General features: G+C 33.0%; 1 pseudogene; it reads right to left on the bottom strand.

Moving 5' to 3' along the window:
- Positions 1-13,207, bottom strand: part of LOC101566705 — a 97,615-nt pseudogene extending 84,408 nt beyond the window's left edge.
- Positions 13,208-15,107: the final 1,900 nt, after the last annotated feature.

Raw genomic sequence — 15,107 nt, 5'->3', positions numbered from 1 at the left:
AAATGGACATTCATCTGTATCCCCTTTTTTGTTAAGTTCTGTTATTTGAATATTATAGGTGTGTTAACTCAGCAAAATATTCTAAAAGAGTCCAGTAATCCATAATAGTATTGGGCTTTTCCATTTGACTGGCAGTGTCAGAAATTGTTGACCTGAGTCCCCTACAGCTCAACATAACAGCATGGCTTTATTTCTTGTGTTTCGTTTTTATACTTTTCTGCTGGATGGTTAAGACCAAGGTAAAGCAGGACCTATGCAACAAAAGCTTTAGTTTTGGGGTCTGATAAGGTCAGTGAAATCCCCTCAGGATTTATCCTGAGATCCTGCACCTCTGATTGTTCATCCTTTGTCAGTGTCAGCCATGTGGATGAGTCACGGCCATTGCTTGGCCAATGTGCTCTTTGTGAAAGCCTGAGAGAATGTTTTCTCTCCATGTGACTCTCTTTAGACACACTGTACATCATCAATAAATTTCCCCCTTGGCCCCAAATTTTGCAATCAAGGAGACTATGGGGCTCTCAGCCACTTTGGCACACAGTCTCCTGTTACAACCTCAAAAAGGAGACCCTAAGTCACAGCTTCCCACCTCTCCCTTCACAGACTTCTTGCTAGCCTGCAAGTCCAGGTCTTATGAATTGTCAGTGTACCTCTACTGTGATGTGCCTAAATCTCATACTCTCCTCTGTTTGCTTGCTCCTACTCAAACTTGATAACTATAAATAAGAGGTTTTTATATTTTTGAAATGTTTTGAATCAGTTCAAGACATCGAAGCAACCATGACACCACATCTAAAGACAGAAAGAGGAGGAGGACTTTCAGAACTGTTTTTGGAAAGTTGTAAATCTGGTAAGTGTTTGAATTAAGGGGGAGTATTTTGAGGAAGATTTATGGCAATGTGTCTTTTATTATAATATATTTTCAGAATTTAAACACTCACTCTTGATTATTGCATAACAAACACTGAATTGAAGTCCTGAATTGCTTTTGGTCTAAATCATAATTAGCAATGATGGTGACAGATTTCAATTCAGAGGACACAGGAAGGAGATCAGGATTTTCAGCATCCCCGAAGCTCTCTAAACTTCAAGTACAGAGAATAGAAGTAACTCAAGCTACATATAGGGTATGTATGGGTAATTAATTTCTTCCAATTTAACTACCACTTAATTCATTTCATCTCTGTAGATGGGAGTAAATATCAGGGTGAAAAGAGAGTTGTGCTGCTTGAGCAGTCCTAGCAAGCAATTTGTGGTAATAGGTACCAACTAAATGCCATTTTTGGGCCAGCAAGATAGCTCAGCAGACTAAGCACCTACTTGGCAAGCACAGGGACCAGGGTGAGACACCCAGTACCCCATTCCAAGCTGGCCCTGCCCTTGGGAACCTTGAGCTGGGGGCTGAGTCCAGACATAATGGAGCACACCTGTAATCCCAGCACTGGGGAGGCTGAAAACAGGAGGATCACCAGGAGTTGGAGTTGCAGAGTGAGACCCTTTACCAAATACACAAAAAGTCATTTTCCTTAGAACTAACAACTATCATTTATATATCTGTGTAGACTTCATAATACTGCCCTTATGTATATTATGCAATCTTCACAACTGATTGGAACAGTAATGAATTAATCTCATTGGATGATTGCATATAAAATCCCTGGGCATTGTAATGAAATTGTTCAACATTTTCCAACCAGGAATAAGAATAGAATACACACTTACCATGTTCTTTTGTTCTGCCTACTGCGTCTTCACTGAAATTAAACACACTAGGTCAGAAATCCTGCATTAACCTACTCCAGGTTTTTTTAATGAAACGTGTCATGATGTAAATTATAATTCTTAAAAATAAGAATGAAGAAAGAGAATTTTCCCTCCATGATTCTGAACTATAGTTATAAAGAGAAGTTCCAATTTGTTTTTGAATATTAGCTGTGTTTCTAGAATTAGGATATAAAGTACCACAATAACTGCTTGGAAAAAAAAGATTCAGTTTCTCATTGGTAAGCCTTAGTGATGGCATATTTAAAGTGTTGATAAAACTTTATATTTTCTAAAATTAATTACAGATGTTTTTGCCTTCTGATGGGGACTTACTCTTATAACTCCATAATAAGTTAAAAATAGAATTAAGTCAAAATTAATTTGATACATTTAACCTATAGATATCAAAGCAGGTAAGACAGCACACTGTTTGAATGGTTTCTCTTCATGATCAAATGGTTCACAGGGAGCTGCAGCTCCATTGCTGCTCATCATCCCTAGAGAATATTGTACCACAGGTCACTAGCCTGGGAAGCATCAGGACTCAAGTGAGAAGTGTGGCTTGTCCTGAGAACATACACTTTTGTAACGTATTGAATTCAGTCTGAAATTGAATTCTCATTAGGCAGGGACCACTCCTATAAACAGTATTCAATTTCATGATTCTTACTATATAATTATGCACATGGATAATTGTTGTTGTCATTATTTTGGAGATGGCACAGCATAATTGTAGAAAAAAGGGACTTTTTACAATAAATTTAATTTAATGTAAAAGTAAATACATAGATAAATTGAGTTAAAGAAAATCTTACATCTTGGTCTATTCATCTTATGCAAGAATTAAATGTACTTTAGACCCACATAGGTGAGGAGAAGAGGCATCATGTCAGAGATGTTCAGGGACATTCAACTGAAACACAGTAGAAAGTAGAGGAGGGACTTACACACTGGCATAGAAAATTAATTTGAAAGGAGATACATATAGATCAGACCAAATATCTGGATATATTCATTTAGAAAAGGGACAAAGCAGTTTCCTCAGGGCCAGTCCTTGCTCATCGTTGGAGCATCCACCTTCAGAATTCCCCAAGCAGCCTGGGGCCCCAGGTGCACGGTAGGGAGTAACCTCCCACGTAGACCCTGCTCCTCATCATGCCCTATTCACACATTAAGGAAGCTGGGCTCAGAAGAATTCCCAACAGCACTCACCAAGGGCAGGGGTCACTCAGCCTGCCAAAATTGCCCCCTAACTCTGGGCAGTGAGGGAATAAATAAAGACAGATTGTTATTGTTCAGTCCATCCAACTGCCTGTGAACATAGGTCCTGGGCCCAGCATGCTCTCCCTGGGACACCCAGGGCCGACCTGAGCCTCGGATTACCACCTTAGTTTGATCCCACTCCCATCAGTCTCATTCTGGCACCCAGGGTAGCTCACAGGCCAGTCTGAGTCTCCTCCCAACAACCTTTCTAATGAACCCACCAAGGACGACTTGTGCCTCCATCCTGAACTCCAGAGTCTACTAGAATCTCCCCACAGAGCCCCACAGCCTCCTTGCGCTCCCCAGAGTCTTCACCTGATGCTGCTGGGACAGCTTTGGATTGCCTGACTACCTGAAACAAATACACACATAAATCTCAGCCTTCATGTGAAGTCCACTACAACTCCAGGAAAAAAGAATCTCCATAGTAATATATATGCTTCTTTTATTCATAACTCTTTGATTTAGTATCTCTTTGCATACTGGATGAAACAGCAGAATCCAACAGTTTGTTGCATTAAAGAAACTCATCTAATAAAAAAAATACTCAAAGGCTAAAAATCAAAGAATGGAAAATAATATTCCATGCACTAGGACCTCCCAAAGAAGCAGGGGTAGAAAATTTAATCTTAGATGATATTAACTAATTTAAAGCTTCTCCAAAGAAACAAAGAAAATTGTTACATGCTAGTTATCAGAATAATTCAACAAGAACAAATAATGTTTATTAATATTTATGCACCAAATATTAGAGTACATAACTTCATAAAACAAATACTGTTGAACATAAAAGAACAAATAAACACTAAAACAACAATATTAGAGATCATAATACCCCCACTTACATGAAGAAATAAATCCATTAAGAAAAATTAAATAAATAGCAGAAGTGAAACCCATCCATGGGCTTAAAATACACTTAGAGTATCTAACCTATCACTGTACAGTATCCCTTCATTTCGGAAACACACAACACTTTCTCCAAAACAGATTTAATACTAGTCCTCTATGCCTAAATAAATAACTAAGTGCAAATTGATCAAAATCACTTCATGTTTACTATCAGACCACTGTTCAGTCGAAATAAAAATCAACACAGAAAAGTTAGAAACACCTGGGAACTTAATAAAACTCTTATGAACATGGGGTGGGTGACAAAAGAAATCAAAAAAAGAACATAGTAATTTCTGAAAGTTAATGATTATGTGTATACAGCACCATAATCTGAGAGAGAAGTAATTGAAATCAATGCTCACAGCAATAAAATAAAACAAGCTCAATTAAATGACCAATGAGGAACTTTAAGAATCTTGAGCAACAACAATGTATATCCAAACAAAACCTAAGAAACAAACTAATAAAACTTAAAGTGGGAATGAATGAAAGTGAGCTAATAAAATAATATGGAGTCACCAAATCAAGGAACTGGATCTTTGAAAGAATAAGTAAAATAGATAAACCCTTATCAAGCTTACCAAGGGAAATGAAGAAATGACTCCTATCAGTGCAACTAGAAATGAAAAATGGAAAAATCACAACACATACCATCAAAATTCCTAAGATTGTTAGCAACTACTATGACAATTTGTACTCCACACCAAATAGGAAAATCATGAAGAAATGGACAGATTTCTAGATTAATACAAATTTCTACTGTTAATCCAAGAAGACACAGAAATGCTGAGCAAGTTAATAATAAGCATTTAAATTGAGACAGTAATAAAGAAACCTAACCAATTATAAAGCTCAGGACCTTACATGGATTCATTGCTAAATTCTACAAAAATTTTAAACACCAATACTCCTCAAATTCTTCAATTAAATTGAAAGAGACAGATTCCTTCCAAATTAATTTCTGGAAGCCACCACCACTCTGATTCCAACTGCCCCCCTCCCCCCAAAAAAACCCCTCAACCAAAAAAACTAGAGAGCAATGTGCTTAATGAATATAGATGAAAGATCCTCAATAAGATGGTAGATAACAGAATGCAACATATCCTAAGAAAGTTCATTTATCTTTCCCAAATAAGTGTAATTCAAGAGTTTCAAGGATGGTTCAATATATGGAAAAAAATAAATGTAGTACACTACATAAACAGAAACAAGGGATGAAAATCACATGATCATAACAATAGACTAAGAAAAAGCTTAGTCTATTGTTGACAAAGTCCACATCTCTTCACAGTAATAATCCTAAAGAACATAGTTAGAGATAGATCATGCCTAATATGGATAAAAGCTATATATGGCAAACTAAATGGTAATAATATATTAAAAGGGAAAAGCTGAAACCATTCCTTCTAAAGTTAGGAGTAATACAAGGGTGTGCAATATCATCACCTCTATTCGATATAGTACTTGAAGCACTAGCCTGAGAAATCAGGAAAGAGACATAAAAGGGTTATGTATAGAAAAACTCAAATGACCATAATTTGCCAATGATATGATATGCTGCATGAAAGACTAAAAAATACCATGGAAACTCATAGAATTAATAATCAAATTGAGTAATATATAAGAATACTAAATCAACACACAAAAATCAATAGCATATATGTATTCTGATAATGAACTCAATGAGAAAGCAATTATGAGAACAGTACCACTCAGAGTTGCACTAAGAAAAATGAAACTACAGAACCTGAAAAAGGAGACTAAAGAGGACATCAGAAAATGGAAACATGTCTCCTACTCCTAGATAGGCAAAAATAATTGTGAAAATGGCCATACTTCCAAAAGTATTATACATATTTAATATAATTCTAATCAAACTACCAAAACATTCTTTACAGAGCTATACAAACCAATTCTAAAATTAATATGAAATGAGAAGAGAACTGGAGTAATGAATAAAATCTTGGGCAACAAACAGAAAGGAGGATTATCAGAATAACTGACTTCAAGCTATATTGCAAAGAATTGGTTATAAAATAAGGCATGGTACTACCAAAAAGATAGGCATGGGGAATCAGTGGAACACAGCACCACTGAATAGTACACACAGCACCATCCTTAGACACATTTAGTTATTTGATTTGGATAGAGGAACCAAAAGCATATGCTGCCAGAAATATAGCCTATACAAGAAATGGTGTTGAATATTTCTCACCATCTATCACAGTAAAATAAAAATGTATTAAATTTGTAAATGCTAACCTATTGAATAAAAAAAGAGGTAAAACACTACCTTAGGTGTAGGTGGGGACTTTTTAAGCCAAACTTCATTTGCAAAAAAATAAGAGAAAAAAATCAATGAGTGGTTTTATATCAAATTAGAAAGATTCTGCACAGCAACAGTGTCAATTAGTAGTCAAGAGATAATCTACACAATTGAAAAAAAAAATGCCAGCTTTCTTTAGAGGATTGATATCTAGAATATATAGACATCTTTTAAAAATTTCATCAAAGTAAAATACCCAATCAATTAATAGGTAATTACCTGAGCAGATGAAGAAATACAAAGGGTAACAAACCCATGAAAAGTTTTTCAGCATGTTTGGACACTAAATTCAAATTAAAACAATGCTAAGACTATCATTATACCACAAAGAAAGGCAAACCTCAACAAGTCCAAGAATAACAAACACATTGAAAAAAGAACCCTTGTATAATGCTAGTGTGAATGTAAAGTAGTATAAATAGTGTGGAAATCAATATGGAGAATTCTTGAAAATGAAAATTAGTAATTACATATGACCCTGCTATTTTCCTTTTATGTATCTTCTGCAAAGATACATATAGGCATCGTACAACAGCAATATGTGTATGCCAATGTTTATGGAAACACTGTTCATCATAGCTAAATTCTGGAATCAGCCTATATTCCCATCAACAGACAAATGTAAGAAGAAAATGTGGTAGCTATGCATAATGGAATATCACTCAGCTATAAACAAGCAGAAGTTGGGACATGTGTTGGAAAATGGATGGAGCTGGAAAACACAATGTTCAGTACAATAAATCAACAATAAATGAGACATATGAGATTAAATACCACATGCTATCTTTCATTTAAATAAGGCAAAGTACGAACTCAGACCAAAATAAAGTCTGGGTAAAACAGACCCAGTAGACTATAGATCTCTTAGAAATTGAAAGAAGTCCAGTGCACTGAGGGTGAACTTGGAGGGGAAGGAGAAGCAAGAAGAATTAAGATACGTCATGCACAGGGGCATAATCACTTCGGTGAATGCAAACATTATCTCATAATCATGAGCTCATAATAATAATAAAAACAACAGCAATATTGAAAATTGTGGAAAGGGATTTGGAGATTGAGAGTGGGAGGTAGAATGTAAGGGGATGGGTTTTAAACAAAATAAAAACAAGCTGAGTTCTGCATGCACTCGAAGTCTCAAGAGGAACAGAAACTTCATGTGTAGCCATTGTTGAAAAACAAAGTAAAATAGGATTTAAAAGAAATAATTTCTTTATAATCATTAAAATATAACACTTCCCTCCTTGTTTGTGAAAGTCTAATGGAAGAAGTTACATTTTTTATTGGTAGTAATTTTTGATATTTTCTTTGTTTTCCATGTACCAGGATAATTGATTAAATGTTGTATAACTACATGACTAAACAGTGGCTCAGTAGTATTTTATGTGTCCATTAAGTTCAAAACACTCCATAGTATTTCCACAATCTTTTTGTATTTAATTTGTAGTTGTTCTGCAGATAAATCCGTTGTTATATTATATTGTATAGCAGTATACAATTAGGTAATAGATCAGTAGGATGTTTTTACTATTTAATAAAAGCTGGGATTTTCCAACCAAGTTGTAATAGTAGAGAACCTATGTGACATTTATTTCTTCTAATTTCATGCCATTATTAAAATACAATTTAATGATGAAAGATGCTTAATGCATTGTTAATAAATAGGGGACAAGATTTGCTCTCCATAGAATTGTTGTGCACTACTGTTCTTTATTAACTTGTCAAGGATTTTCCTCAACTGCAAGTACAACCTGTACGTTAATGTGCAACAATGACTGATTATGGAAGAGTGTACCAGAGAGATTTTCAATTTTTGAAATTTCTTATTAAGTTTTAATTATTCTACAATTGATATGCATATAGGGTTGTACAGATGTAATTAATTCCTGTCTTCTAAATGCCTTAATTACTGTATAGCATGACACAAGAAATTCATGGAACTATGTTGATTCATTCTAACCAGCACAAAACTATGGGGTACATAGAAAGTTATTAAGTTTGACTTTATTTTATTTAGAGCCAATTTCACAGCTGGTGCTATAGCCCTGTATTCCTGACCAATTATTCTACCAATGTGTGCCAGCAGTTAAAATCATAATATCATGGAATTATAGAGTAGAATGACAGCTTCTACTCAAACAGCTCCATTTTACGAGTACATAAAATACAGTCTGGAGAAATCAAAGATTTTGTAACTTCATAAAGGCAGTGGTATCTCTAGAGATAAGAAGCAAACTTACACAAACATAGATTTGGGAGCATCTAAAATTCTTCCATGTATTAGTTATATAATATTTTAAGCTAAGTTTATAATCATTAGGGTTTCAACTGTTTCATTTTTTTCTCTATTGATATTATTGACTATTATGTTTTTCTTATACAGTAATTATTAAATATCCCATTTAATGCTTCAGAGAAATTGATCATCGGTTCTTATAATTTATTCCTTGGTTATATATCCTTAAAGATACTACCTTTGTGAATGTAGGCTAAAATATTTTATCTAGAACAATTCTTTTTAATCAAAGAACATGTTCTGAAACACTCTGTATTCTATAGGAGAAAAACAGAGGAAGGAGCAGAATGTTATTAAGAAAATTTTGAGAGTTCTTACTATATTGACATATTGAAACTAGAAAAAGCTAAGCATTTTAATTTTTATGAAGTGTTCATTTTTATTTACTTTTATTTACTTTTATTTTTGTTTTCTTTTACTTTTTAAATTTTTTTATTAATTTTATTGAGAAACAAATAGTAATGAGACAGTTTCAAAACCTATTAGTAGGAAAGTTTCAATAATTAATACATTGCATATTGTTGTCTTCATAGTGATTATTCATTGTACAAGATGCAGATATGATATCCTGTCCAAACACTATTAGTACAAATCTTTCTTCTCATTGAACTCAGAGAAAATAACTATATATCTATTTTATTTTGTATATACAAATACAAAATGGTCCTTCATTTGTATCCTCTTTTTTGTTTAGTTTTGTCAGAGATGGGAATTCCACTGCCGTTCAAGTATTGTAGGTGCATAAAATTCTCCAATATAGTCCATTAGTCCATAATACTAGTGGGTTTTCCATAGGACTAGCAATGTCAGAAGCTGTTGACTTGAGCCTGTCACAACTTAGCCTATTAATATGGCTTTACTTTTTTAGCTCGTTTTTATACTTTTCTGCTGGGTGATTAAGACCAAGATAAAGGAAGACCAACATAACAAGAAACGTAACTTCTGTATTGGATAAGGTTAGTCAAATCTCAGGATTTACCCTGAAGCCCTGTACTTGTAGATCTTTGTCAGTGTCAGTGTCAGCCATGTGGATCATTCACGGCCATTGCTTCACCAGTTTGCTCTCTGTGAAAGCCTGAGAGAATGTTTTCTCTCCACGTGACTCTCGGGGACACAGTCTACATCATCATTTGTATTGTATTGCTATGAACATCTGAAAAACAGGAGTGGATTTGCTTGTCTTTTATGAATCTCTTTGTCTCTTCTCTCCTTAGCCTGGCAAGAATTGGGTGCCAAGATTCTTTTATTTTACTTTTCTATGGAAAAAATACTTAGTATTTATTATATTTACAAGATTTCTCGAATGCTGAAATTTATTTAGTTATTGATTTAGATTGTTGTTATTTTTTTGAAAATGGAATTCACTTATGGAAATTATTTAGCTGTTACGCTAAATCTATTGCTATTCCAAATTAAAATGTTATAGTGTTCAAACCACCCTCCACCTATTATCTAAATTAAGAGAAAAAATTTAAAAAGTGAATTCTAATATTTTATAACATCAGAGAAACCTGTTAAGCCTCCTTCTGGACTTTGAGTTTTTGAAACATGACTCAGGAAGTGCTATAGCAGGTGAGAAAAGCACAACAGAACCAAAGCCCGCAGACAGAACACTCGCCAATCCGAAGCAAGGGAGGAGACCACATTTCTGATAATCATGTGAAATGTTTTTAAACTAATAGTTGACTTAAAAGAATTTTTAGTAATTATGTATTAGATAAAGATCCACATCTTTTTATTTTATAAAAGTAAGTATTGTCAAAGTGATTATCTACTTTATATTACTACAGGTAATAGAGTAGGCTTTTGAGAGTATACATAATTTCTGTAGGACCAAAAAAATAAAATAAAATAAAAAAAGTCCTACTGGAGTTGGTGTTGTGACTACATTATAAGTTTCTGAATGGTTTTAACAATCCTGAATATAAGTTTAAAATTGGGAACTAATATTTTAAAATATTTTATCTGATTTTTGTATAAAACATAATTAGAGAGGTTTTCATCACATGAAGCTATTCCAAGATTAGGCCATGAATCTTGAAATTTCTATAGCATTTCTATGTACTGTATATGGTTTCTTATACTGATAAAATTCTATAATGTTTGAAGGTATAATTAATATTCTGTTTTCAGTATCTTCAATATTTAAAAATGACTATCATCTAATGGTTGTGTATGGTAAGAACTCAGGTTATTGATTGAATGAGAGACGTTTGTGAAGTGTATCAAACTATGTTGGATTTTATGAGAGAAGTTTGTATAAAGTCTATCTCACTATTTTGAATTTTACAGGTCACCAGCAGCAGGAAATAAAATACAGTTTATCAATATCTATTTTAATTTAATCTATATGTCAACAATAATGCTTAACATTGACACTGATGTGTTCTATTTAACTTTAGTGTCCTTTTAGCTAGATTTAAATAGCTCAACAGCAAAGTTTGAATCAATAAAGAATTGAAACATTAAATAGGCTATCTATATCAGTGTAAAAGGGATCTTTTTCCCCAAGGTCCTCTAAGCAAAACCACTTTCCATCTGTTCAAGGGCTCACTCCAGACGATGTAATTCACAAGACACATACAGATTTCCCTATCTACTTCTTCTTCCTCAAAGTTATATTTCTGCTATAAAAAACACAAATCACAAAATTTTATGAAAGGAAATAAGGAGTTTTGAACTACTGAATCATGCCACATAAGAAAGGAGCAGTATTTTTAATTACAACACAAAATAATTTTAATTATTGTTCATATTCAAGTTTTCACTGAAATATTGTTAGTTTTCTGTTACTGATACTACTTTAATTCACACAAATTCTAGATAATAACAAATGTTATGAAAGATTTTACTATTGCTATCTAATGATATTTAATCAGTCTTTACATTGGCACCTTTCTTTCCCAGGTAAGTGTTATTAATCCATTTTACAGATAACAAATGAATATAATCTGGTTTTGATAACTGCATTAGTGAGCACAGAAATGAAAATTTAAACATAAAAGTGTTCTTTATACTCACATTCTGTACTAAATCATGTTGCCTCCACAAATTATAAATTATACATGATGATTTTCTCAAATTGAAGCATTTTCTATTGATATTTGTCATTGTGTGAGAGAATTCTGGTAACTTCCATTTAGGAAAATTAATTTTGCATTGTCAAGGGAGCCAGCCAAAGGTTTCACTAGAATGTAATATTTGTCATATGTTCTGTCTTAGATTTCTAGAGCAATAGCTCACTTCAATTTTAATAATATTGATGCATGCAAACACTTAGAGAAAGATAAATTTTCTTTCATCATTTAGCTCTTGTCATCAATTTAATCTGTAGCATATTATTTGTAATATGACACATTGATTATGTCATTAAACAGCTATAAAACATATCATATGAAGTCACAGGAAACATAATTAGATAAACTGCGCTATAAACTTCTATTAATATTATACACAACTCAAAAACTTCCAGAAAGTAATCTTTGCTTAGCTCTGTAGAAAGACTTCTACTGTTGTTTTATCATGTTTTTGTGTAGCAATTAGATATTCATGATTCATTCATTCATCCCTTTGTTCTTTGAAAATGTTGTATGCAGGATGATGATTTTCAAAGACTATTGGATGCACAGTCCATGGTGTATACTTAGGGTCAGTCTCATCCAAGAGATTTTGATCAACAATATCTGATAATGCTGTAGCAGACCAATGCAAGTGCCACATGGGACCAGGAATGTTACTTTTTGAGATCTATTACTTAAAAATAATACTTATCTCATGAAAAGCACTTAATTTGTTTCAATTGCATATACTCTTTTCTAATGTTTTTCCCCCAATTAGGGAGATAAAATATGTTCACACAATAGGATATTTGTGGAATAATCAATAATGAGCTATTCAATAGATTCTTAGCAACCTTATTTTCAAAAGCATAGATTCCTTCTTCTCTTTATTTTAACTTTATTTTTCCTGAGATCATCCTCAGAGAATAAACACATAGAGACCATTTTACATCGCTTCTTATGAGAAGCAAAAATTAACCAAAATAAGATTGTGTATGAATTAAAATAATGATCATTAGACTTAATAAAATAGAATTTAACCCAGTCTTATATGTAGCTTTTTGAGAGTTACTTTTTACAAATAATTCCACCTATTGCTAGTTTTAATTATTATAAAGCCTGGAAAATACGTTATTTACTAATTTTCACATTCTAATTCTGGAGAGTGACCAGAAATGTGACAAAATCTTACATTTAATTGTATAATTATGCACTTAGTCCTGATCCATCTGCCCCACCTTGCTTATTTGTTATACAACAGTAATAACTGACTATTCTCTACTAGCCCAGAAGGTACTGAGCTCTTATTGAATGTTGATGTTTTCTTTCATTACTTAAAAATGAATATAAATATCAAGTATAATATCTGAAGCATTTACTATGGGAAAAACAAACACAACCAGTTGATTATGGGAGAAACAAGCTGGATTAGCTGCCATCTACATGTAGCTCATCTTTTTCTACTAATTATTGCCAACTTCATATGGGTTTCATTAAAGTTCCATCACTACTTGCATTTAGAGAAGTTAAAAAGGCTTCAGAATGAGCATTGTCATCATGTTCAAAGTCTGGACGATGGGCTTGGATCAAAGTGGTGGTAAACAATGCCATGTTCACTGAGTCCACAGCGATGAATGTCAGTCTGATCTTATTTGAAATCTCATTAATGATCTGAGAGAGAGAGTAAATACTGTACTAATGAAATTCTGACATTAGCTCAGATTGGCAGGTAGTGAAAACATGACTGAAAGGAAAAGCATCACTGCTTGAGACTATCTCAGATGGATAGAGTGATGGCACAAAGCTAAAAAGCGTTTAGCATTGTTAAATGGGATATTACTGAAGAAATGAGTGGAAACTATGGAGTATGAGGTCAGTGCTTTAAAAAGCAGTGCAGAGATAGGTAAAATAAAATAATACATTGGAATGTTGTATACTTATTTTTTAAGCAAAATAATTCCATGATCTTTACAGTTTTATGTTGAACAGAGAAAAGTTAATAGATCAAGTTATAATATAGATTTCCAAATGTCTGTTTAAAATTCTGCATGCATTTTTCTACATTGAATGCTCTAGGTATTTCTTCATTACTGCTCCTTACAGGCTGAACTTTAAAGTTTGTAGTCAATGCTGGCTAACTCATTCCACGGAAGCTGTAGATGAAGTGGCAGGAGAGAATGAAAATAAGGTATTAAAAGCAATTAGGAATTGGAGCAGAAATAAGAATTAAGACACAAGGGCAGTGTTATGACACCATTGGGAAAAGAGAGATAAATGCCACACTGGAATCAGTTCTATGACATGGAAAGAGAGGAAAAAAAAAACACATAAAACATAAAATGCAGAATAAATCTCATGAAGAGAGTTGCAAAATAGAAATTATAGCATTTCTAAATGAAACTAATTTGAAAATAATCTTTGATACAAAGATTACCTTTGTGGAAGGTAATGAATTTCAGTTTATTTATTGTTTTGAAAGCTCAAATCTCCTGTATTTACAATAGCACAATGTTTTTGCTTTACTACATCAAGCATTTCTGAGACATAAGACTAAGATAATTCTAGAATATTACATGTTCCTTAATTGAAACAATGTCTATTGGGAACCTCCAAGTTTATGTAAAGTCCTGACCACTTATTGCCTGCAGTGATTTTGAAATTTTATTTTTTATTCCAAAGATTGGTTGAGTTTTATAGGAATACAATGTATTCAGAGTACATTCATCTACTATACTGAGGAAGAATTCAATTCTGGGTGTCTTAGTAAAAATATTTAACGGTATACAGCAATAAATGTCTAGTGACTAGAGACTATTGGTTAAGTCACTAACCTGTATCATCTTTGTAAAATTCCTTAAAATCAGAGTGGCCCATTATAGTATCCTATAACTCTAAACTTTTATGAGTTGAAAAGAAGTCTTTCATTCATTTTATCATCTATAACCTAGCAAATATGGACAATGCTATAAAAGAGATCAATTAAGAAGGGTGTAGTAATGACCCCAATAGATTCCACTGTATTTCCCAGATAGCTAATTATTAAATGCAGTATTAAATACTGTCTAGAATTCTAAAAATTAATGGAGTCTAATTACAGGTAGTTAATAACTCAGGGATTCACAGTAAGATGAAGTCAAGAATATAAAGAGCAGAACAGAAAGAAAAGAGAGCTTTAATTTAGGATTTATAATTATTAAAATTTAATTTTTATATCTTGGATTTAAATTTTTCACATGGAATTTTGACAAGTGCCACTTGGAGGCACTCTTACACTATTCTACTAAACAGTTTATACTATGAAGATGTCATAGAAACTTCCAGTTTTTATTTTCCTTTCTGAATTCTAGTAATCACTTGTGAATGGGTAATTAACACTGGCTGTGGTTCTAAACTTTGACATTTTTTGCATTTATCACCTTGTAAATTTTACTAGTGTAAATAATCCCTGATCGCCTATGAAGCAGATTTCATACATGCCTATAAGGAAAGAAAGAAGAGCTTCAGGACATTG

This window comes from Octodon degus, unplaced genomic scaffold (assembly GCF_000260255.1).
Source record: "Octodon degus isolate 3935 unplaced genomic scaffold, OctDeg1.0 scaffold00082, whole genome shotgun sequence".
Classification (NCBI taxonomy): Eukaryota; Metazoa; Chordata; class Mammalia; order Rodentia; family Octodontidae; genus Octodon; species Octodon degus.
Note: the sequence above shows the minus strand (reverse complement) of the source record. Positions and strands in the feature narration are given on the sequence as shown.